General features: G+C 42.8%; 2 protein-coding genes across 2 annotated transcripts in view; one reads left to right on the top strand and one right to left on the bottom strand.

Moving 5' to 3' along the window:
- LOC126278213 (uncharacterized) overlaps positions 1–25,131 on the bottom strand; it is a 162,209-nt gene that overhangs the window by 121,622 nt on the left and 15,456 nt on the right. The window lies entirely within an intron of this gene.
- The window catches only part of LOC126278212 (uncharacterized), a 61,743-nt gene continuing 47,027 nt past the window's right edge, over positions 10,416–25,131 (top strand). The window contains exon 1 of the mRNA XM_049978146.1: positions 10,416–10,587. The gene's annotated coding sequence lies outside the window, so the exon portion shown is untranslated. The remainder of the gene's footprint in view (positions 10,588–25,131) is intronic.

Genomic DNA, 25,131 nt, shown 5'->3' on the forward strand with positions numbered 1-25,131 from the left:
TTTTACTCGATGATTTACCGTCTATTACTACGGCCACATTAGCTGGCAATACTCATCATTCGTCCCATAGTCTATAGACTCGTACCATTGCGGTTGAGTCGCTGGACGTTAATGATGCAGGTATCAGTAGCCAGCAAGTTGCAATCGCTTGGCTGAGGCCAGGACTGCGTCGTGTGCGTTTCTGAAAGAAGGTGTGCGAACGCAGCGCTTCCGTCGCCCACGTGGGCTGCACGGAAGGCGTGGGCGGCGGCGGTGCGTGGTGCGTGCCGAGAGCCGCGTCTCGCCTTTCCTAAAGCAGCCAGGTCCGTACGTGGGAAGTCGTCCTGACCCACATCCCGCTCTTCTGCCACACAACTCGACGTCGGCTTCACCACACAGCACCAAAACTCCCACCAGATGTCCGGAAGGTACAGACCGGTCTCACTTCATAGAAATTCGTCGCGGCTACAGCGTAAAACTAACAGTAGACCGCAAGCCACATTATGGTGTGTCGCGGAAAGTGTTTGTGTACCACAAACAATGTCGGAAGGGTAGAAAATTTAAGTACTGGGGAGAAATCGCGAAGGGAGTCACGCAGGATTCAATTTTGAGTCTACTCTTTTTCGTTTTATATGTGAATAACCGTCCATTTAACACTCAAAAAGCAGAATTGACAATTTTTGCAAAAAATGACTCTGAGCACTATGGGACTTAACATCTGAGGTCATCAGTCCCCTAGAACTTAGAACTACTTAAACCTAACTAGCCTAAGGACATCACACACATCCATGCCCGAGGCAGGATTCGAATCTGCGACCGTAGCAGTCGCGCGGTTCCAGACTGAAGCCCTAGAACCGCTCGGCCACAGTTTGAGAAGAACAGTGACGTACATACCTACTACACTAGAGTGAACAATGACATTTAGTACTCATTATTAATGTTGTCAGCGGCTCAGAAAGGATTTCAGTATGTAGCAATAAAACTCTTTGATCATTTGCCAAGTAACATAAAATGTCTGACAGGCTAGAACTTAGAACTAATTAAACCTAACTAACTTAAGGACATCACACACATCCATGCCCGAGGCAGGATTCGAACCTGCAACCGTAGCGGTCGCTCGGTTCCAGACTGTAGCGCCTAGAACCGCACGGCCACTCCGGCCGGCTATGCGAGATTTTGCAAACGGCAGCTAGCTCATAAAGTATTTTATGGGTACGTTTCCAGTGAGCTCCGTTTGCTGTCCGTAGAACTTGTAAGCCAGCGTTTCTCAACCACCTTGACGTGACACATTGGTGTGCCGAGAATACACGTCATATGTGTTGCGAGAGTGTTAACTTTACTAATCTTCCGCGGGTAAAATATTTAGAACATACAAATTTTATCGCCAAATAGTTTCTTGGAGTAATAAATTTGTAAAGTTTGTATCTAATTGGACGTTCCATACTAAAAACGTGTACGGTGTGCACTTTATGTGTTTGCTTTTTTGTACTTAGGAAGAATATCACCTGTAAGGGTGTAGCGGAAGTTTGAAATGTACTTTCGAGTGCCCCAAAGGAAAAAAGGTTGACAAACGCGAGTGTGGGTGATACTCAATTTCTGTCCACATCTTTGGCAACAGCTCATACATCACCGCCTCTACAACGTACATGCCGTTAGAGTTTGCACATAAGGAACTTGAGAAGTGACCACTTTATCCTTAACGTAACGCAACAAGAAAAGTCAAGAAGAGCTATGTATGTGAACGTGATGGCCATGAATCTCTACCGGAACATCTCTCGGGAAAGATTTCATTCAAGAATTGGCGAACAAATAGCGCCGAGCGTTGCGGTGTGCCACCTTGTTGAGACATTGCCCACGGTTGAAATTTCTGTAACTGGGGTGCAACATAAAGTTCCCACACGTCTATAAAAGCTGTTGCCTTAGTGATGTGCTCTTCAAACAGAACGCTCGAATAATTCTGCATTAAACCACACAACACTTCCACTTTCGGCCCTCCCGGTATCTGTTTTACCACGATACGTAGGTTCTCCGATCTCCAGATTCCAGTGGACTGTTTACTTTCCCGGAGATGTAAAAAGTCACTTGATCGAAATACGAACATTATTAAGGTAGCATGTTCCTAGCAAACTCAGAACGTCTGGGCCTCTCATCTGGCTGCAAAGCTTACAGGGTTGCCCTTTGTATACGTCAAAATGGAGCCTTTGGTGTAGACTTCAACACAATACTCTGTGGTATGCCTGTTTCCCTGGAAACACGACGCGTAGGTTTCCGCGGACTGTGCTGAAATGCAATAAGCACGGCATCAACAGCATCGTCACTCACTCCAGGTTTAGCGCTTCTTGCCACGTCAGCAGTTATTGCCACTCTCTTCAAACATCACCATCGGACGTTCTTCACATCTGCCGGATCTCGACCATAGCCGCTTCGGAACTGTCGCTGAACCGTAGCTCGCGATCGTGTTTCGTGAAACCATGCAACTCGTTGCGCTGTGTAGACCCCAATGTGACAGCACCACCCCTGAATTACGCTACCTGTGATAACAGAGAAACGAAATCAGATGCAGTCAGACCACATATAGAAGCAAGGGCGGCCATACGGTACTGGTAGTATGTGTGGATGGGGGGTGCCGGACTTGACTTGAGCTGTGGAGTATTTTTAATATTTTGAAAGAAGAATGGCGACTTGTCTCAAGCCATAAACATTTTCCTGTTCCGACCCTGTTAAACAACTGCGTAATAATCAATTTCGAAATTATTTTCTTGAAAGAAAAACACATGAGTACATTTTCTTTTTTTCTTTCTCTGAGAGCTTGGGGAGGGGGGACGATCCCCTTTGACCCCGAGTATGGAACTCTTTTCTAGAAGTCTATCCATAAAAATTCCATGGATTAAGCTAAAGTTTGCAAAAAAAACCGGGTAGGTGTACCTACCATAGTTAACTAGAAACAAATTTTTGCAATCAGTGAAAGACTTTATACTAGCCCTGAATATTGGGTGACTCTTATAGGCACGAACGCTCTCGGAATCATAAGAACAAACTACACCGTGACGCACAAGGGCTCCCTTGCAGCGTCTGCCACTGACCTTGGATGAGCATCTCCGAGACGCTTTCGCGCTTACTAGGCAAACTTGTAACGATACACGTTGCTCTTCTTTGCTTTTCTCTACTCTACTCTGTCGGTCCTTTTTGCTACTGATATCTGATTGACGAGCAGTGTTCAACTAGTGCACGAACCAGAGATTAGTAAGCTACCTTTTTTGTCCGCGGTTTTCACTTCCTGAGGAATTCTGCCAGCGAGGGCTGTTACCTCCCTCCCCTGCGGCTAGCGTCATGTTATCGTTCCATTTCAAATCGCTCCGTACAAATACTCCCAGTTAATGCATTTACTGTTTCCAGTGACTGTTCGGCAATCGTTTAATGATACCAGAGTATTCCCCCTTCATTACGATCTGGTGGTCAGCATCGAGTCCCTTTGCCAACATTCGAGCCCTCTGCTTTTCACCACAACTCTTTATCCCTGCCCTTCTCTGTGTACAACAGCAGTATCCGCAAACAGACTCATGTAGCTTCCCGGGCCATTTATATAAACTGTCCAGTCTCATTAATTTGACCACCTGTTACAAGCTTGAATGACCACCTTTTGCAGCACGGGCAACTGCGAAACGTGCAGGAAGAGTGTCAGTGAGGTTCTGTATCGACAGGGATGTGGAACCACGTCGATTCCAGTGCAGTGGCGAGGTAAGCCAGGTTTCTGGGTTGAGGATCCATGGCGAGAACAGACCAATCGAGGTGATCCAACAGACATTCAACAGGGTTTAACTGCTGTGGGTTTGATAGCTAGAGGAATGCAGTAAACTCACTCTGGTGCTCTTCGAACCACACATGTCCACTCCAAGCCGTATGAACGCTGCGTTGTCCTTCTGTTAGATGCCATTTTGCCGAAGAAAAACAGCTGCATGTAGATTTTGACTTGATCCTCAAGGATAGGTGCATACTTGTTCATTGATCCATTGTGTCTTCCAGAGTGACGAGGACCCAGGAAATGCCCTCCGGCCTGGACCCTTCGCAGATTGCAAATTTTAGCCCGCGTCGCCCATAAACAGCAGTCAGCAAGGGTGCATGAACCAGGCGCCTGCCACGGAGGGCAGTAAGCAGCAACGTTCGTTGAACGGTTGTTGAGAAGACCCTTAGTTCGTCTGGGAGGTCAGTTGGTCAAAATTTGCACGTTTATCCGCCCGTACACTTCTCTGTAGTCATCGTTTACCCCTATCATCTGTGGGCCCGTGGTGCAACACAGTTGCCTCTCCGCGAGTTTTCACTAGCGCCATTTTGCCATGCACGGTATTACTTTAACCATAGCGGCAAACGAATAGTTTACGAACTTAGCTGTTTCGGAAATGCTTCCACACTTGAGCTGAAAGCCAATGACCACGTCCTTTCCGACGTCATGAATGACGCTAGGGGGTTGGGTTGGGTTGTTTGGGGGAAGAGACCAAACAGCGAGGTCATTGGTCTCATCGGATTAGGGAAGGAAGTCGGCCGTGCCCTTTCAAAGGAACCATCCCGGCATTTGCCTGGAGCGATTTTAGGGAAATCACGGAAAACCTAAATCAGGATGGCCGGACGCGGGGTTGAACGGTCGTCCTCCCGAATGCGAGTCCAGTGTGCTAACCACTGCGCCACCTCGCTCGGTCTCGACGTCATGTAAATCGCTCCGTTTCCACATTACGACAACGACTGCACTGTTTACCGCTTTCACCTAGCACGTATTGTATACCCTTCATTCCTAATTGTGCCACCTGTCATCTCTGAGTGATTATTGGGCGCTGACGTCGAACATAGGCTGTGGTCACATTAATGTGACAATATACTTACATGGATATGGTGTCTGTTCTTTCGGACATGGCCGCAAGAACAGACACCATATCCATATAAGTATACCGGCCATGATCTTCTTCTTCTTCTGTGTGGATGCATACATATTCCCCGAACTCTTACGGGACTTGGTAAGAATGTCTTCCACGAGTAATGAGTGTGTTGCGGTGGGACACTACGAATGTAGTGTGTGGACAGACAAGATGGGCTGCGCGGGATTAGCCGAGCGGTCTCAGGCGCTGCAGTCATGGACTGTGCGGCTGGTCCTGGCAGAGGTTCGAGTCCTCCCTCAGGCATGGGTGTGTGTGTTTGTCTTTAGGATAATTTAGGTTAAGTAGTGTGTAAGCTTAGTGACTGATGACCTTAGCAGTTAAGTCCCATAAGATTTCACACACATTTGACATACAAGGTGAGAATGTGAGTCTCGCGGGAGGCGTGCCGCGATATAGTCCCTGCAGTCGCACTATCCTCTGTGCCCTCGGTGGCTGAGATGGATAGAGCGTCTGCCATGTAAGCAGGAGGTCCCGGCTTCGAGTTCCGGTCGGGGCACACGTTTTCACCTTCCCCCGTCTGTATAAATCAACTCCCGTCAGCAGCTGAAGGTATTAATATAATTCTAATTAATGTGACTAGACCGTGTATAATGTCAACAATAACGGTTCTATAACACTCCCTTTGGGTACGCTGCTAATTGTTCCACGATTACCGGCAGTGCTGCCCATCTTCATATTCGTAGTTACACAGTAACCCATCATACAGAAACTCTGTCAGTTTCACTGTCATGATACGTTTCTCGAAACTGTATAACTCCCTTTAAGGACTCAAAATGGTTTCCACAAGCACAAATCATGTGAAGTCTGTCTTATTCTGTTCGTTTATGGGATGGTAATAGACTGCAGAGCTATGTTTGAAACTCACGGAGCTTCTAACGTTATTCACGAGGCCATTTGTCTATATTGTGAATGGCAATTGTCCTGTAACATTACAGGGTGTCTCAGAAAAATCTACTAACACTTTGACTGTCCATAACGTGCTGACTTCTCTTGTTTCTCAGGTGTAGCTATGTTACTGGAAAACCGAAAACGCTACGGAAGAGCAAAGACGGTTCAGAAGGGAGTGCGATAGACCGTCACCAACGCATCGGATCATTGCTCGCATCAGAGATAAATCTGATGGAGGTGGATCCGTTCACAACGTCAACAAAAAAAGTTCTGGACGACCACGACATCCACCAGCCCTAGAAAAGAATAGCAGGTGCGGGAAACTCTCATTCGATCCCAGCAGAAATGCCTGCAACAAACGGCTCTGGAGATACACATCTCAAAAGACAGCGTTCACCGCATCTTGAACCGCCTGCATTGGAAACGCTACATACCAACACTAATCCATGCTCTCAAGGAAGACAATCCACACCGGAGAGTTCAGTTCAGTGACTGGTACCTGGCAAAATGTGCAGAAGATGTAGTCTTTCCATACAAAGTTGCGTAGAGCGATAAGGCCACCTTTACATTAAATGTCATACTTAATCACCATAATTGTACCTTCTGGAGTGCTGTAAATCCCCATGTTACACTTGAACATCATTTAAACTTACCTGGTGGGCAATACCAGCATTGGGCATCATAGGCCTTTTTTTCCGTTGAGGAGAGATTTGGAGATGACGAGATTTAGTTTCAGAAAGATGGAGCACCTCTCCATTATCATCGCAATGTAAGAGCTCACCTCGATGCAGCTTTTCGAAACACGTGGATTGGAGGAAGGCGTGACACTGAATATCCTGCGCGTTCCCCAGACGTCAAGCAAATTGACTTCTTTTTATGGAGATATCTCACGGACAGAGTTTATTGCACAAAACACAGAACAACTGATGCAATGGAACCAGAAACTGAACGATGATGTCCAGAAATTCCAAAAGAACAGTGTCGTGACGTAGGTGAATCCACTGGTTCGCATTATCGGCTTTGTCTGGACAATGACCGTCATCAATTTGAACATTTGTGAACATGATTCATTAAGTACATTTTTCCTCTGTAATTCAAGCCTTTAAACTTTTATATTCATTCAGAGTGTCAGTACATTTTTTTAGTCTTATGGTGCGCTCTAAATTATTTTTACGACTAAGATTTTCTCTCCACCAGAACGATGATGTTCGACGCTGTTGGATGTACCTCCATATGACGAGACGCGGGAACATATAATGCACGCAGGAACACTGACGAACATGATCATTTTGGTGGTCCACTTTATGGTGCCGGGAGGCATTTCGTTCTGTTGGCGTCTGATTTCCAAATTTTTGAACATGTACGCTCATCAGTGTACGGTATTGTGTCGCTGTACTCTTTCCCCATGTACGACTTTTCAGGTGTGCCTTCAGCCCTGACTTCATTATCCTGGATGACAATGCGCGACCACATCGAAGAGCGCAGGTGGAGGAGTTCTGCGGACGAGAGGATATTCGGCGAATGAACTTCAACCTCAATACGCATCTGAGAGATGCGAAGGCGAGACGTGTGGTCGGAGTGGCCGTGCGGCTCTAGGCGCTACAGTCTGGAGCAGAGCGACCGCTACGGTCGCAGGTTCGAATCCTGTCTCGGGCATGGATGTGTGTGATGTCCTTAGGTTAGTTAGATTTAAGTAGTTCTAAGTTCTAGGCGACTTATGACCTCAGAAGTTAAGTCGCATAGTACTCAGAGCCATTTGAACCATTTTGAACCTCAAGCACCTACGACCTTCCGACGGTTGTCAACCGCACTGGTGGAGGAATGTAAAGCCCCATCATAAGAACCTCTTATCGACCTTGTGGTCAGAATGGGAGCAGGTTGCAGGTCATGCACAGCCGTCCGCGTTATTGCAAGAACCATGTCCCGCCTTTTGTAATGTCCAGAGGACTGCGGTGGTTTCATTGTAATAAAAGTGTCATTTCTGTCCATCTTTTTCCGTATTTCTTACAGTTACCTTCTGTATCTACACTGTACCACTTCTTTCCATGTGTGGTCCAAGTTTCATCGAGCTATGATACTTGGCAACACATTATGCGAAGGTTACTTTCTCCTGAAGTTGTCAGACTAGGTTTATGTGGGTCTGTGAAAGAGCACACATAGGAAACATTTCGAAGTCAGTACCTGTATCTGGTTGTGAATTTCAGAACGTCGAGGAGTTTAAATAGCTGGGATCGACCGTCACGAACAACAACGATACCTCGTACGAAATGAAACAACGGCTAGTGTCATCCAGTAGAGCGCATTTTGCCCTAACAAAGCTACTTCCTTCGAGGTTCGCATCCCGCACCACTAAATTAATGATCTACAAAACAATTATGAGACGAGTACTCATATATGGATCTGAAACTTGGCCACTAATGGTAAGGGATATCAGCATGCAGGATCCCTTTGAGAAAAAGTGTTTCAGCGGAATAATACAGATCTGCTGCCAAGGAGGTAGGCGGTGCAGCCGTTTGTTTTATGCCATATGAAATGAACTATCAGAAAATAGTAAAGTCAGCACTGTTGAGGTGGGGAGGAAAATGGGACGGATAGATTATACAGAGGGCCAAAGAAATTCAGAGTGGCAAAGAGGGCGTCGACAGCCGAAAATCAGGTGGGTAGACGGCGTAAAAAGGACCTAAAGAGAATGGGATACAGGAACTGGAAACCACCAGCGCAGAATCCAGACTTGTGACGGAAAATCTTTGAAGAGGCGAAAGATCACAACGAACTATAGGGCCACAGAAGAAGAATGGTCCTAGAACAGGCCCTTGAGGAACTTCCGAAGATGGTTTTAATACGGAGGATTTTTCTCCGTTATTAATGAGATGCTGTGTTCGATTTGCTAGGATCTCTTCAGTCCAATCAAAGAGATGCGTAACCTTAAAGAAGAAGAAGAATAAGAAGAAGAGAAATTTGTCTGGGCAAAAGTTCTTGTGTAGTGTCAACCGAGGGGTCACACTACTTAATTTGGGATATAAAATACTCTCTAATATACTATTCGACAGAATACTCCCTATCACACAGAGGGAGACGGGGCGGTGTCAATGCGTATTCCTTCCTGAGAAGTCAACTATAGATCAAATATTCACCTTGAGACAAATCCTGGAAAAAACAAACGAATAAGGAGTTGGCACGCATCACCTCTTTATAGATTTTAACGAAGCTAATGATAGCATAAATAGAGAGCAGTTATATCAAGCTCTACATGAACTGGGAATCTCGAGAAAGTTGGTAAGGCTGGTGAGAATGACAATGAGCGAAACACGAGGTAGTGTAAGAATAGGAGGAATGATGTCTAACACATTGAGTATTAAAATTGGAGTGCGACAAGGGGATGCATTGGCATGTCTTCTCTTTAATGCCGCCCTGGAGAAGGTGATGAGAAACGCAAACCTCCTGAAGAGGGGAACAATCTTCTACAAATCAGTGCAGATACTGGCCGACGCAGATGACATAGATATAATAGAAAGAACCCAAAAGCAATGGAAGAGACATTTACAGCTCTTGAACAGGCCAGTAGGAACATGGGGTTAATTATTAATGAACAAAAAACAAAATACATAGGGGCTGGAAAAGCACATAGAGAAAATATGCCACATGCAATAACAATGGGCAATTATACTTTTGAGAGAGTTGAACATTTCAAGTATCTGGGCTCGACAGTTACACATCTAAATGATACCTCCTATGAAGTGAAGCAGAGATTAATACTAGCCAACAGAGCCTATTTTGCCCTAACAAGAATTTTATCCTCAAGGCTTCTACTCGTACCAAGAAATTAACTATGTGTAGCCATGTATGGAAGTGAAACATGGACAGTAAATAGTTTGGACAAGAAGAGAATAGAAGCTTTCGAAATGTGGTGCTACAGAAGAATGTTGAACATTAGGTGGGTAGATCACGTAACTAATGAGGAGGTATTGGATTGGGGACAGGAGAAGTTTGTGGCACAACTTGACTAGAAGAAGGGATCGGTTGGTAGGACATGTCCTGAGGGATCAAGCGGGAAGCGAGAACGCTACCAGACGACCACGAGCTGCGGATAGTTGTATATCATATACAAAGACCAACCCATCAGGAGGACAGTGAAATCATCCAGACTGAGGTGGATGGGACATTTGGCTCGCATGAATGATACAGAAGTACCAAAAAGAATATTACAAGGAAAGCCAGGAGGGCAAAGAGGACGTGGTCGACCAAAAGCCAGATGGGAAGATGGAGTAATCGAAGATCTTAGGAAGATGGGCTGTGGAAACTGGAGAGTATTGGCAAAGGACCGACAGATATGGAAGGAAATTGTAGAAGAGGCCAAGGCTCATCATGAGCTGTAGAGCCAAGAAAGAAGAAGAAGTGTCAACCGTGGCAAACAGCAGCTGCGTGAGCGGCCCTAAAGTCTTCGATGGTAGTCTCAGGGTCAGCTCAGGACTCCCAAACAGTCGTGACGTAATTCACAGGACCTGTGGTGATGCCCGCGCGTGGAGTCCATCGCAGGCTCGGTGAGTCAGTTGAGCGCACGATGACGTAGCCGTGGCGGCGGTGGAGGGCTGAGGTGGGGAGCGAGAGCGCGCCAGCGCTCCGGCCAGTCAGTTGCCTGCTGGAAGCCGTGCGGAGCAGTGCATTTGCTGACGCGCTCCTCTGTCCACAAAGTAGTAGGCAGTCCGCGCGACACGCACTCGGCGCGGGGCTGTGCTTCGGGGAACTGCCACTTCGGCGCTGCTATCATCCTCAGCTTGTGACAAGGTTAAAGGTAGGTTAGCCGCGGACTTCCCCGTTCTGCGGCGCTGTGAGGATGTGCCAGCGAGGAAGCGACTGGGTGTGTGTCGTGCTGCGTGCATATTGTATGAAACGAAACGAAACAAAACATCGTTAAAAAAAGTTAGTGTTGCCGAAACATAGATTTTAGTGACACTTCGAAAGTGTGTGTGGTGTGCACCTTCAATAAAATTCGAAACGAAACAGAAAAATACCAAATAAGTGGTTTACCTCGAGAACAAGAAAGTGTTGCTGCTTGGAATTAGAGGCATGTGCTTCCGTAATATAATAAAGAAAAGGGAAACGGAGTATCCTGCTAGTGCTACACCGGAAGACGGAATATACGAAGCACAGTGATGGAGAGCCTCATCTACATCTATACTTTGCCAGCCACTGTGATGTGCATAGTAGAGGGGACGTTATTAGGGTTTTCCCCTTTCCATTCACTCAGGGAGCGCAGAAAAAAACATTTTTTAAACGTCTCCGTGCACTTTGTAATTAAGATCATCTTGTCCTGACGATCTCTACGGGAGCTATACGTAGGGGTTGTACTATACTCCTGAAGTCATTTCTTAAGGTTGGTTTTCCGAAACTTTGTAAGTTGGCTTTCTCGGGGTAGTTTACCTCTTACTGCAATCCGTGATAAACTTCTAAAGGGTATACAGTACCTTAAAGTGAAACAACGTCTCAGTTTTGTACTATTTTCTTCATTTCTTATTTTGACACTTAATAATTTCTAAGACAGTTTCTATCATTTTCCTGCTTGGTTTACTTTCCCAAATTTTTTCTTACCAGTATATTTGTTAAAACTCAGTTTCATTTAAATAAGCGTCTAAAAGGTTTCCTTGTCATTTTTTGTGTAGTTGCTGTGAGGTTCCTCTGTTCATCTATCCAAAAAATCTTCATTGGTTTTTCGTGCTGCCCAACACGTCTTCGTTAGCCTTCTCCATGGCAACATTTCCATGGCTACTTAGCGTTTCGTGTCCATCTGCCCTTTATTCAGCTCCACAGCCATACAGTTACATATTATAAAGGAACGACATAACAGGTTGTTCTCTTTTCTACTATTCTTCATCTGTAGTACGGTAGGACTTTGATGAAGAGTTGCGTAAAATTCTCAATGCCAAGAGCGTCAGTACGCCGACGATTTTGCTGCAGCAAACCAAGTTATTTACACAATTTGGCTAGAATGTGGTAGTGGCTCCTGCATAAAAGTTGACGGCCAATTTATTTCTAGGATAACCCGAGATCTCTGAAAAATGAAAGGTGGTTCACTAGGTAACTTTTACATAAGATTGTCAGAACTAACAGTAGTGGACGTTTCGTGAAGACGTAATTAATGTTCACTAACGTGAACTTAAGAACTGTTTTCAAAAACATTGCGCATTACTTATAGATACTGTGGCTAATTCACTAACAACCTCGTTCAAAAAAGTGATACAATAAACTAACATGTTATGTTATCGGACTGAGATAATGTAATGGGATCCATTGATTATATTATCTGTTGAATGTAGGTGGCGATTAGGCAGGTGAAAAAGCATTATTTGCTCTTTATGTACAGCGAATAGATTACATAATTGTTTAAACTGCCTTATGTTCTTGAATTAGGACGCTCCGTATTAGCCACCGTGTATTGTTTACTATATAAAGCAATTAGATTGTTGTTTCGAACAACTCAATGTCCTACAAAGCATGGTCCTATTGCCATTATTTTATTCCAGTCTTTGAATTGAGCCAGTTATGGTTGGGACCTACAGTTTAACAGAACCCACGAATGACAGTGCAACTCGGCATTTTTTGTCAGAAGTGGACAAATGGTGACTGGGAATTGAACCCTAGATCACTGGACTTGTAGACTCATACTCATCCACTAAAGTACCGAGACACACGTATTGTTCGGCTGACCTGATACATTGATGACAATGGCACTGAAAACAGTGGCTATGTACTTCTAAACTGGCGCTTCGACTTATCAGCCTGAGACTGAGGCAATGGAGCCACCTATTGGCTCGTTTTTGAAAGTAGGCAAGAGAAAAATCTCCGTTAATGATAACTAGTTTTGATCCGCGATTTACTTCTCCTTGACAGGCTGGAGTGCTTGTACTGACATCATCCAGTGGGAGAGGATGTATTATGAGTCACTGTCAGTTCCAGCGTCCTGTTCGGAAGAGACTGAGAAACCAGTTGATGACCAGTAATGTCTGGTTTCGTGCGGCTCCTAGGGCAATGAAAGATGCTTCTCGTTTTGCATGTTTCCTTTAAATTGGTAGACCACTGATGCGACTTGACTTCGCTGGGACGCAACTTCGCTCATCTGGAGGGCAGCCTCGGAACATCTGGCCTGTTTATCTGTGGCACTGTTGAAGGCTTCTGGTGTTATCCGCCTGAAACGGAATAGGAAGTATACGGAAATTGTGCATAAAGCAGACGCCCTTTACGGTTTAGAAGAAAACAGCGAAAGATAAATATGTCTAGGTACTAATCATTTCATTGTTTCTCTACATATTCGTCTTTAAATTTCATACTTTTATATCAATGCAGAGTCTCCCGGCGATAACATTGAATAAAATGATCTCGGGTTTCCAACCGCGTCAATTGTTTAAAACTACACGCGCTTTCGGCCAAGCACTCCTTGGCCATTGTGAAGTGATACACGTACACGTTCTAACCTATTCTGAAAATACGAATAATCTACCCACCCCCAATTGCTTAAGGAATCGAACTCCCGTGTATAAAACATCTGCCTCACGCATCTAAATGTTTATGACGCCAAATCTCTTTAACTCTCTGTAGTGCAAGCTATAATATTGCAGTGTAATGCAGCGCTATAATTTTGCAGGTACATGCAATGGTATATGTGGATACTATCTGCAAAATGTGTTGCGAATAGATTAGGAATTCAAGAAGTGATAAATTAAAACATCATGCCTGAAGCTGATGTTTTACTGCATGAACAACGAAGATGTAGTTAGCAGTAAACTTTTTCGTTTCATTATTGGCCCTTGTGTGGGATGTCAGCTAGAAAAAATTCGAATAGGTATGAAGTTTGTTATAATGCATCAATGCATCAATGCATCAAAATAAGTCCGGGTAATCTGCGCGCCGTGACTTAACGCTGCCCCAAGACACATAAACTGTAATACTTGTCTTACATTGTTAAACTTTTAACGTAAGATTATATCTCTTAATAAGCAGGTTATGACAGCAATTTAAATTCTGTCAGTAATTATATGAAATGCTGAAAATCATATTTTTGTTGCCCCTGAAAGCCACTGGATAGACAACCTGCTACTGCGATCTGCGCCGTGAGCGGGGTTAGCTGTTCTGTAATACATATACGTGGTCGCGACATGACCTGTGTAATTAAAGAAACATGCGATCATTTTCGTGAGTGCTCTACAATCGAACGACTTTTGCTGGTCTCCGGTTCATCTGTTAGCACCTAGACACTTGGTACCTTCTTAATTCCGGCTCGTATGAATAACAATCAAAATTCGTCTCCCATTACGGTATTGTATACAGATGTAGTATTTCCTCGGTCGTTGTCGATACGAGCGTGTTCTCGATCTTCCTTTCAACTGTACGATACCCTTGGTCAACAGGCCCTAGTCACAGTTAAATCCTTATGCAAAAGTGGACATACTGCGGTCCGTTCTGAAGCAGATTGATTATCACATGTAGAACGGGGTGATTTCAGGCACTGAAAAAAGTCATCCTACAGAAACTTTCGTACGATATTAGCATTTTTCTCACAAATGCTTGATTTATTAAAGGCTCACTGTAAATGAACTGTTCAGCCGGTTTTCGAGATATCGTTGCATTAACAATAACAAATGGACAAATTTTAAAACAACTTTAAAGCTGATCCTCGTAGGAATATTGACCGACTCTCAACTTTCAGTGTTTATTAATATCTGTAGACTGTTTTTATACAGACCACTACCAGGTATAATTCTTTGTTGTCCTCCTTAAATTATTTTATTTTACTACATGATTCGGCGTAGTACATCATTTTCTGACAAATATGACAAAACAGTAATATTTAACGTACAGAAATTGTAAATCAAGGAGCCACGTAAGAACCTGAACACGGCTGTTGCCACAACGACTCACATGTTGTACTGTTTTTTTTTTTTTCTACGAGCACTCGTTGTGAAAAGAGAAGCTGTTGGTACAGAGAACGATTGTCATACTCCGTGCCTATTACAACCACACAATTTCTTTGCTGCACTCTTCAGAAAATAACGATAATCTACATCCAAGCAAATTAAATCCATCGCGTTAACTGCAATTGGTGCACGTCGCTGCGTTGCCCAAACGTCGCTGTGTCGGGTTGTCTGTAATTAGACGAGAGCTTAGAGTTTTTGAATTAGGTCCAAATTTATTTGGGTACTGTTCTCTTGTTTTAGAGAATGTAGAGTGCAAATCAAAACAATGTCATTCTGAGCAGCTAAGGAGAAACTTGAGAACCATAATTCATCTTCGTAAGATCGGAAAAAATCGAATTAACCAACAGATGTCAATTAGCTAGATGTTTTCAAGGTCGTCTGATCAAAAACATGAGATACGGGACTCGTATTAGGGAGTAATGGAGTTCACATCACAGCAAGTCTGATGTACACCAGGAAAAAGCAAGATATTTCCCTCGACAGGATACGGCCCATTTCCTACATCTGTGCTCGTTCTGCCTCTACAATCACCTCGATATCGATGGATCATTTTATGACAGTCGTACTGACGTATATTAAGAGACTCGTTATTTCTGCTCTAGCGGTATTAAGCAACATAAAGCTGTTCCAGATTGATGATATACATGGCGATTAATCCGTTCGAACATAGACATAAATAGCTTGATTTAATTCGGAAAGTTACTCTGTACCTATATTACATACTGTCGTTTTCCTCTAGAATTTTATGCCATAATGTAGCTAAAGTATATTGCTCATTGCCTTACTGGTATAATATTAAACAGTAGAAATTTTAAGCCCATAGCATCTCGGCTATTTCCATATTGCTCAACAATTAAAAAAAAAGGCTGATCAGCTGATATTCTACTTACAATTAAAAATACATATCGTTAGATAACATTGTCAATTGCTGCATGTTAACATCAAAAAGCGCCGTGTGAATATAATCCTTCATTTCTGGTTGCACTGGCTTTGCAATTTTCCTGTATTTTGTAGAAATGCTGTCGGTAATTGTATATAGAACTATGCACTTGCTGATTCGGTGAGGCTTTCCCACATTCGCAGTTTACAAAATATAGACTTAACGCAAGATAACACGCTGCAGAAAATGCATTTCAGCGTGTAGCGTGTGAACTCAAAATATTCCCCGCGCTTTATCTTCGTCTCGACGAACTTGTTTATCTAAGATAAGCTTGCAAATATTTGCCGTGTAAAGACGTGACAACGAAGCTCCTGGTTATCACGTTACACACAATCTGTCTTTTTTGTGATAACCAGTTGCTGTGACAGTCACCATAATTCAGTAAGGTGCAGTCAAACGCAGACGAGATGGATGGAAAAAGTAATTAAACTGTTCATTATTTCAAAAGTAGTCGCCATAACTGTTAACTGATTTATAACACTGTGAAACAAGATAACTAGTTCCGTCATGGAAAAATGGTTGCGATTGCCTACGGAAATATGATTGTACACAGGCGTGCACCTCTTAGTCCGAAGAAAAATCGATAGCCACGAATAAATATGGAAATGGCGTGGCGATAGATTGGGACTACATAAAGCATGGGTAGCCAGCCTTTCTTCCCAACAGTCCACTTTTGCGTCTCTGTTAGTACTAAAATTTTCGAACCGCCCACCCGGAAAATACGTAAGCAATTTTACTTTACAATGTTCGTAAATCAGAGTTACAGAAAGTTAAAGCATATAAATGTAAGTACTTACAAAATAGTTTGTGTCAAATTTTTATGGAAATCGAATTAAATATTTTTAAAACTTTTACCTGCTACATCTCACCAAGACAGCTGGAGCGCAGACTAGTGGCCGGTAGGTACCAGCTTGACTACCACCGGCATAGAGGATGTGGGAGGGCCCACATGTCGCCAAGATCGTTTCGACTAAGCTGCAGAAACTTCTCCGGGAAGCCCTTACGCATCCTGCAGATTCCTGACCTCTATCCATATGATTCCCATATTTTTGGAGTCCTGGAGAAAAACATTCGTGGTTGTCGATTTGCTTGGAAAGCAGAGGTGCACGTCTTTTTACAATCGTGATCGGGAAGGCAACGGCAAACATTTTTGTATGAGGGCATTGACCGCCCTGTCTCACAGTGGGATGCACATATTATCAGTTATGATGATTACTTTTGAAATAATGAACAGTTTACTTAGTCTCCATGTGCCCCGTTTTCATTTGACTGCCCCTTACACATCTATACTCCGCACGCTACCTCACGGTGTGTGGCGGAGGGTTCTTCTGCTGCCATTGTTATTCTCCTCCTCCCCCAACTCTTTTCTGTTCCATTCACGAATGGAATGTAGGAAGAATGACTGTCAGCTGATAAGCTTGGCGTTGAGCGCCCTTAAGCTCCTCCTCCAAGAATGATGGTCGGTAACGCTATGACATCCAATTTCTCTTGTTTTTCTAGTGATCGTTTCGTGAGACGTATGTGAGAGAAAGTAATATGACGTCCAACTCTTCTCGTTAGTACACTCTCGGAATTTCGTCAGGAACCCTCTCTGTGATGCACAACGCCTCTCTTGGGATGTCTGCCATTAGAGTTTGTTGAGGATTTCCGAAAGGCTCTTGCACCGAGTAAATGATCCCGCTCTTCGATGGAGCTTCTCTATCTCTTCTACTTGTCAAGGGCCCCAGACGGCATTAAAAGCATTCAAGAATCGGTCTTACGAATGTTTTGTAAGACTCTTCTTTCTTACAATTCTCCCAATGAATGTCAATTTGGCACCGGCTTTTTACAATTTGTTTTCTGCAGTCATTTCACTTTCGCTTGCTCCGGATGGTTACTTCTACGTATTTTACAGTGGTTTTTCTAAGGATTTTTCTACGGTAGTGTAATGAAACAGTAGCGGTTTCCTTCGCCCATTTATACGCAATAGGTTACATTTATGTACGTTCACAGTGAAACGTCAGACCCTGCACCAATAGTCGATCCAATGCAGGTCTTCGTACATTACTATCTTCTAGCCTGACAATCTTGCTATAGACATCGGCATCGTCCGCGAATAGCGTCACGGAGACTCCAGCGCCACCACTAGATCATTAATGTAAATTGCAAGTAGAAGAGGCCCTATAATATTCAAGTGGGGAACTCCCAGAATGACCTTTACATTTATTTATTTATTTATTGCCTATTTAGCCTGACCAGATTAAGCCTTGAGCACCTCTTTTACATCTGAGCAGAAACAACACATTCCAAAATGTATTACATAACAGTCACGTAATAATAATAATTTACATTATTAAAAAAAACTTAGTAATTGGCAATAATAATAAAAAATAGTAACATCAATAGTAATGATGAACTAAAGGAGGCATTGTGAATGATCTTGACCTCAATAATAATAACCTGCATTATTACGAAAAATAATAACTGGTAATAATTATAACAGTAATACTACTACTAATAATAATAATAATAAATAGTGGTGGCATTAACAATGATGCTGAGTAGTTTAGCACATTTGAAGCCTTGTCTTGTATTGTAAGAAATGGAAGGGATAATGAAGGGGGAGAAAATAGAAATGAAAGTGACAAGGGCTGTTAGGAAAGGCGCTGGTTCATTGGTTGAATGGGGAGGGGTGGTGGTGAGGGGAGGGCGTAACTACAGTCACCAGTTCTTCGATCGAGCACAGGGGCATCCAGTAGTAGAGGCGTCCAGCGAGAACGTTGTCTGATCCAGCCGCGAGATTCATAACAGTAGAAGGAAAGAGCTGAAAACGTTATGGACATCTTTTGTACCGTCAATAATAAGAACAAGATGAAGGAAATACTGAAGTGAGCAGGTGGGCGTCCCCGGGGCTCTGCATGCGATAGGAAACGTCTCACCCACGGCTATCCCACCCGTGGTCCATTACAGTCAAGAACGTCCACTACTCAACAGAGTGCGACACCTAGAATAGAAAACTTGTTGCGGTAGATAAGAGGCAAAACGAATCTAAAAGCTATTATGACATTTTAAAAGAGGGGTACAAGAGTGGCCTGATCAAGGAGGTAAGATAGAGGATCATCTAGACGTAGCATACAGCGGGAGACCCCCCCACCCCGGACCACTCTGCCCCTGCTTTGGAGATAGATTAAAATCTTGTTAAATGAGAACAAAAACAACTTTCGCGGAATAAGCTGAGAAGCTGATCAACCTCCCTGAATCGTCCGCCAATATTAGAGGAAATGAGTCTGGAAGTCCATACTTAGCATGGAGGACCAAAAGGATGGGCATTTCACCAGGATATGAGCTACTGTCTGGCAGGTCCCACAATCACAATCTGGGGTTGGCTCGTTACACAAAATAGAGAGCTCTGTAGACAAGGGGAGGGTAAAATGGTGGGAGAAAAGCGTTGACGAGAGTGATCTGCAGACAGTTATATGGAAGAGATAACAACTGTGATAGTAGGTGGGCCATTAGCTGCCTTTTCAAGTTTGAAAGGATTTTAATTTCTTTAATGTTTTGAATTGGGCTGTTCCAGACTCGGGTTCCTGATACAGAAAATGATTTGAAGATCATAGCAGTTTTGTGTATTGGTACAGAGAGGATTTTACTTTGTTGAGAACTAGTATTTCTGCTGAGCTGCTCAAGTACTGGATTTTGATCCGTTAAGAAGGACGTGTTTAATTCTGTCTGTTCACTCACAAATCTGATCCGATAGGTGGCGAAGTTCGTCTTTTGTTCAGCTGCGGAAATGGAAGCAGAAGTTGCGTGAGTGTATTTAAAGGCATATTCTAGGAGTACAAACATGAGTTTGAATTAAGATACTGGAAGTGCTTCCTACCGCAAAACCGAGCGAGGTGACGCAGTGGCTAGCACACTGGACCCGCATTCGACGGTTCAATCCCGCGTCCGGCCATCCTGATTTAGGTTTTCCGTGATTTCCCTTATTCGCTCCAGGCAAATGGTTCCTTTGAAAGAGCACGGCCGACTTCCTTCCCTAATCCATGAGACCGATAACCTCGCTGTTTGGTCTCTTCCCCCAAACAACCCAACCCAACCCAATCCTACCGCGAAAACATAGTGCCGGGCCGCAAGGAATATGTCCAGCACCTTTGTTACTGTGTAGTTCTGATACCGTCACTCGTGTTTTACGTTCAAGAGCGTGAGAGAGCGCGAGTCGTTCTATGTTGTGAGAGAGATAATAATTAGTTGTGTATGTAAGCAAGCAAGACAGCGGAAGAGGTATGCTGCTGTGTAGACAGAGTGACGATGTTTACAGATGGAGCACTAGATATGTCTCCAGCCGAACCGTTAATTGTTGTTTATGCAGGAAGTAACGTTGTCGTCTGGAATACGCAAGAGTAGCTATAAACTACAAACCCACTCACCACAGCTCGAGCAATGGGTCAGTTTGAATTTAAGTAGTCTCATTTTCAGACTGTTTGTGCGCCCTTTTTTACTATAGTGACCTTGCAGAGCTACAACTTTCCTGCTATATTATCTGTAATAGTACCTCCTCCTCCTAAAATCTTTGTATCGTTAAGTCTGTGACGAGTAGTTTGGTACAAATAATTTGCATATATCGCACATAAACTACGAAAACAGTAAGGTGGCTTAGCTATGAAACTTTTACCAATATTGTTATTGTTGTTGTAGTTTGTCAGTTCGAACACTGGTTTGATGCTGTTTTTCATGCTACTCTGTATTGTGCAAGCCTCTTCATCACTGCATAACTTCTGTAAATCGGCATTGGTTTGAATCTGCTTACTGAAACTTGGTCTTCCATTACAATTTTTACCCTTCACCCTTCCTTCCAGTACAAAATTGCCGATTCCTTGATGCCTCCGGAGATGTCTTGTCAAACGATCCCGTAGTCAAATTGTGTCACTAATTTCTTTTTCCCCCAATTTGATTACACTCCATACAAAAGAGTCCTCAAAATACTTAACAAGTTCTCTTTTTTCAGAAATGTTTCCTTTGTTATGGCCAATCTGGGTTTTATATCCTCTCTAGTCAGACCATCGCCAGTTATCTTGCTGCCCAAACAGTAAAATTCATTGACTAAGTGTCTCATTACCTAATGTCATTGCATCAGCAATATTCCATTAGCTTAGTTTTACTTTTGTTGATATACATTTTAAAGAAATAAGTTCCTTAAATGAGTCTGCGATATTACGACACTCCTTTTGTTTTGTGCCTGCAATGCCGCCTAGATCACTTAATCAGGGTGGCGACTTCGCCTCTTCAAAACATTTCTCTGCGATTTCCAGATTTTTACAGATTGAAATTCCAAATTTACCTAAACAAATATTTGCTATATGATGTGAGGGAAGGAGGATTAGGGTTTAATGTCCCATCGACATCGAGTTCATTAGAGACGAAGTACAAGCTCGAAACGTTTCAAGGCTGAAGTGCCAATTCGGCTGTGCCCATTCAAAGTAACCAACCAGGCATTTGCCTGGAGTGGTGTAGGGAAATCTCATGAAACTTAAATCTGGATGGTCCGACGCGGATTTGGACTGTCGCCCTTCTCGAATACGAGTCCATTTTGCTAACCAGTGTGCCAACTCTCGGTTATTTATGTAGGAGAGTGAGTTCTAGTTTCCTTTAATTTTTATGGCCATAAATAAGTTTTTTGTGTTGCCAATAGTTCTGTTAAATACAAGCCCCTGCCGCGTGTGAAAACTTGTTCGTTATATTTGGGATGGTTGTCATTCGTATTCTTAAAACCAATGCGGAGCGTTTATAAATATAAGAGTTCGAGCAAAGTTATGAATTTTAAAACTCAAATATGACGGTGATTTCCAAAAGAATGCTGGTAGAACCCATTAACCAGCCGTTATGGTTTTAATTTCGTTAAGTGTAGGACTGTAATAAAAATTGACGGTTTGGCTGAATGTGTGTTATACAGCCAGAGGCATTATGTCAGAACCCTACTTTATGTAGCGGATGTTTTACGCTTATGGCTGCCAGTAGTAATATGGAGGAGAAGGTAGGATCCTGTAACCGCCTCTTTATGTCGTAAAAAGCGTTGTCCGTTACAGAACTACAGCGAGAGATGTACTAATAGCACCTGTTAAGCAGGCCATAAAAGAGCGTATTACAAGCAGTTTAATAGCCTCTAGGTACTACGTACTGGTCTGTTACATCACATATCATTCTAGAAGAAGACGATTTTAAGGATATATAAAGGCAAACTCAGCAACAATCATTTTTCCTCTTCTCCTTACGTTCAACTGCACATTGATAATACAGCTACACGTGGATTTGGCTACTCAGAATCTCCGTCAGTCGGGCGATCATCTTTTACGAGATGTCTCAGTTTTCACATGAAAAGATAGAGACTGAAATCATTTTGAGACGAGAACGGTGGTCCATCCTACCAAACCAGAAGTTACCTGCAACGTTGACCCCCTCCCCCCCCCCCCCCCCCCCTGGCAGTAATATTCCCGCTCTGTCCTTTCCTTGACCTTGGAACTTGTTGATGCTCATGGAAAAAGTAACCTTAACGGGAAATTTTGTTAAATTAAAAATTGAGAAGTAATGTCTGATGCTGAAGTTTTATTGCATAAACAGCGAAAACGTAGAAAACGACAAGCTTCTTTCTTTTAATTATTCTTGGGGGCTTTCAGCGAGAAAAAGTTTCGAAAGGGTTGAAATTAGTTGTAGAGTTTGTTGGAAGTCACGAAGTGCACTCATTCTCAAACACTACTTGACTTGTTGTGTAAAATCTTTACCTTAGGATTTTCTCTTAATGAATAGATTATGACATCAGTTTAAATTTATAAATTCGCCTAATAGTTAAACGAAATACAGAAAATCAAATTACTGTGGGCCTGGAGTTCTTTAGACAGGCAACCTGAAACTGGGCTAGATGACTGTTTCAGGTGTTTGCTGATATAGATGCCCTTGCTTTCTGCACCAGAGCGCTACATTCGAATACATCCTGTTTAATTTCTTGAACGCTGTTTCCATTCCCTCTTAGGTAAAGAATAAGATTTAATTTTAAATTCTGCATCAACTGTTGCGTTTGCAGAAAACTTCGGAACTCTAGTCCTTGAACGGTCAGCTGGCTTGAAATGCGACGGGCAGGCCTACCTATCAGGCTGAGATTTTAAGCGGTGTTTGGCACACGTAAACGATCAAACAATTCGTCAAATTTTACTGTGTTTGCCAAATATTTTTGATTGCTGTTAGACGACTTTATCAAACATAGAGCATCTTGCACGTGTTTGCCAGAAATTTTGTTGCCGGAAAATTTGACAAGAAGGCGAGTGTTGTTTGTGTTGATGTTCCGCCGCATATGCTTAGTGAAAAATAGTTTTGTATCCCACAGTACCGCGTGTTCCCACAACAATGGAAATCATGATCAAGTATGAAAACCAAATAGCACTGGCAATTATCAAAATGGTAGCGATGTCACCTATGCACAACGCACAAGGGAGAGTGCAATAAAATAAAATCATCGAAGTTATCCGGTTCTTCCACCAACGATATAAGCTATATATTACCAAGTTGTGGTATTTTAATTAAGTGTCATTAGAGGACCAAGTAGAAGTGAATAAATTTTCGCATACTTTTGTCTTCGTTTTCAGTGTGAGGACAAAATAATTCTAAGCACTTTGTTAGAAGTTTCACTGTCCATTCGTAGACAGTTGATGTAATTACCAAGTTCTGAATGTAAGATTTTCTTTAACAGCTATTTTGTATATATTTATCGTTTTGAACCATTTCCTGGACAAGCGACTTGTTTTCTTCTTCTTCTTCTTCTTCTTCTTTAAACACATGGCATTTGCATTTCTAGAAACTAGTGTCAACGTGCAGCATACACTAACAGCCGTCGCTTTGTTGATAGGTATACGGGCTTGTCTGACAAGTCCGTCGCTAAATGGCTCAAATGGCTCTGAGCACTATGGGACTTAACATCTGTGGTCATCAGTCCCCTAGAACTTAGAACTACTTAAACCTAACTAACCTAAGGACATCACACACATCCATGCCCGAGGCAGGATTCGAACCTGCGACCGTAGCAGTCACGCGGTTCCAGACTGAAGCGCCTAGAACCGCACGGCCACATCAGCCGGCGATCCGTGGCTAGATAAGAGCAAAATTGACAAATATGGTGCAAAGTGCTTCGAGTTTTCCATGAATTTTATATTATACTTACAGAATTACAATAAAAAATTATTAAAATTCTCTTCATCGAGTAAAACAGAAGTAATATCCGGCGTTCCCAAAGGAAGTGTTAGAGGCCTTCTATTGTTCCTGATCTATATTAACGACATAGGAGACAATCTGAGTAGCCGTCTTAGACTGTTTGAAGATGATGCTGTCCTCTCCCGTCTTGTGAAGTCATCAGATGATCAATATGACTTGCAAAATGATTTAGATAAGATATCTGTATGGTGCGAAAATTGGCAATTGATCCCGAATAAGGAAAGGTGTGAAGTTATTCACATGAGTACTAAAAGAAATCAGCTAAATTACGATTACGCGATAAGTCACACAAATCTGAAGACTGTAAATTCAACTAAATACTTAGGGATTACAATTACAAATAACCTAAATTGGAACGATCACATGGATAATATTGTGGGTAGGGCAAACCAAAGACTGCGATTAATTGGCAGAACACTTAGAAGGTGCAACAGATCTACTAAAGAGTCTGCTTACACCACGCTTGTCCGCCCTACTCTGGAGTATTGCTGTGCGGTATGGGATCCGCATCAGGTGGGACTGACGGATGACATCGAAAAAGTACAAAGAAGGGCAGCTCGTTTTGTATTATCGCGAAATAGGGGAGATAGTACCAGAGAGACGATATGTGAATTGGAGTGGCAACCATTAAAACAAAGGCGTTTTTCGTTGTGGCGGGATCTTCTCATGAAATTTCAATCACCAGTTTTCTCCTCCGATTGCGAAAACATTCTGTTGGCACCGACCTACATAGGTAGGAATGATTATCACGATAAAATAAGAGAAATCAGGGCTCGCACAGTAAAATTTAAGTGCTCGTTTTTCCCCCGTGCCGTTCGAGAGTGGAACGGTAGACAGCTTGAAGGTGGTTCATTGAATCCTCTACCAGGCACTCTATTGTGAATAGCAGAGTAATCACGTAGGTGTATTCTACATATTTTTTAAAAAAAGTTGATAAAAGAAGCTCACTACATGCAAAGAGATTAAATAGAGATAATTTTGTAGAACTCTCACGAATAGTTTCTGAAACAAAGGTATTTATATTTTTAAATTCCATAAAAAAGTTTAAAGTAACTTAACAGTAAATGTTTTAATTTCATGCCAAGTATGGTACAAAATTTCGTTGTCGCATCTTCAAAATTGTAAATCTGATGCGGCTTTTAAATAATGACCCCCTTAAGTTTGTGTGAATATCGCCATTTGAAATGCATTG

Source organism: Schistocerca gregaria, chromosome 6 (genome assembly GCF_023897955.1).
Source record: "Schistocerca gregaria isolate iqSchGreg1 chromosome 6, iqSchGreg1.2, whole genome shotgun sequence".
Lineage (NCBI taxonomy): Eukaryota > Metazoa > Arthropoda > Insecta > Orthoptera > Acrididae > Schistocerca > Schistocerca gregaria.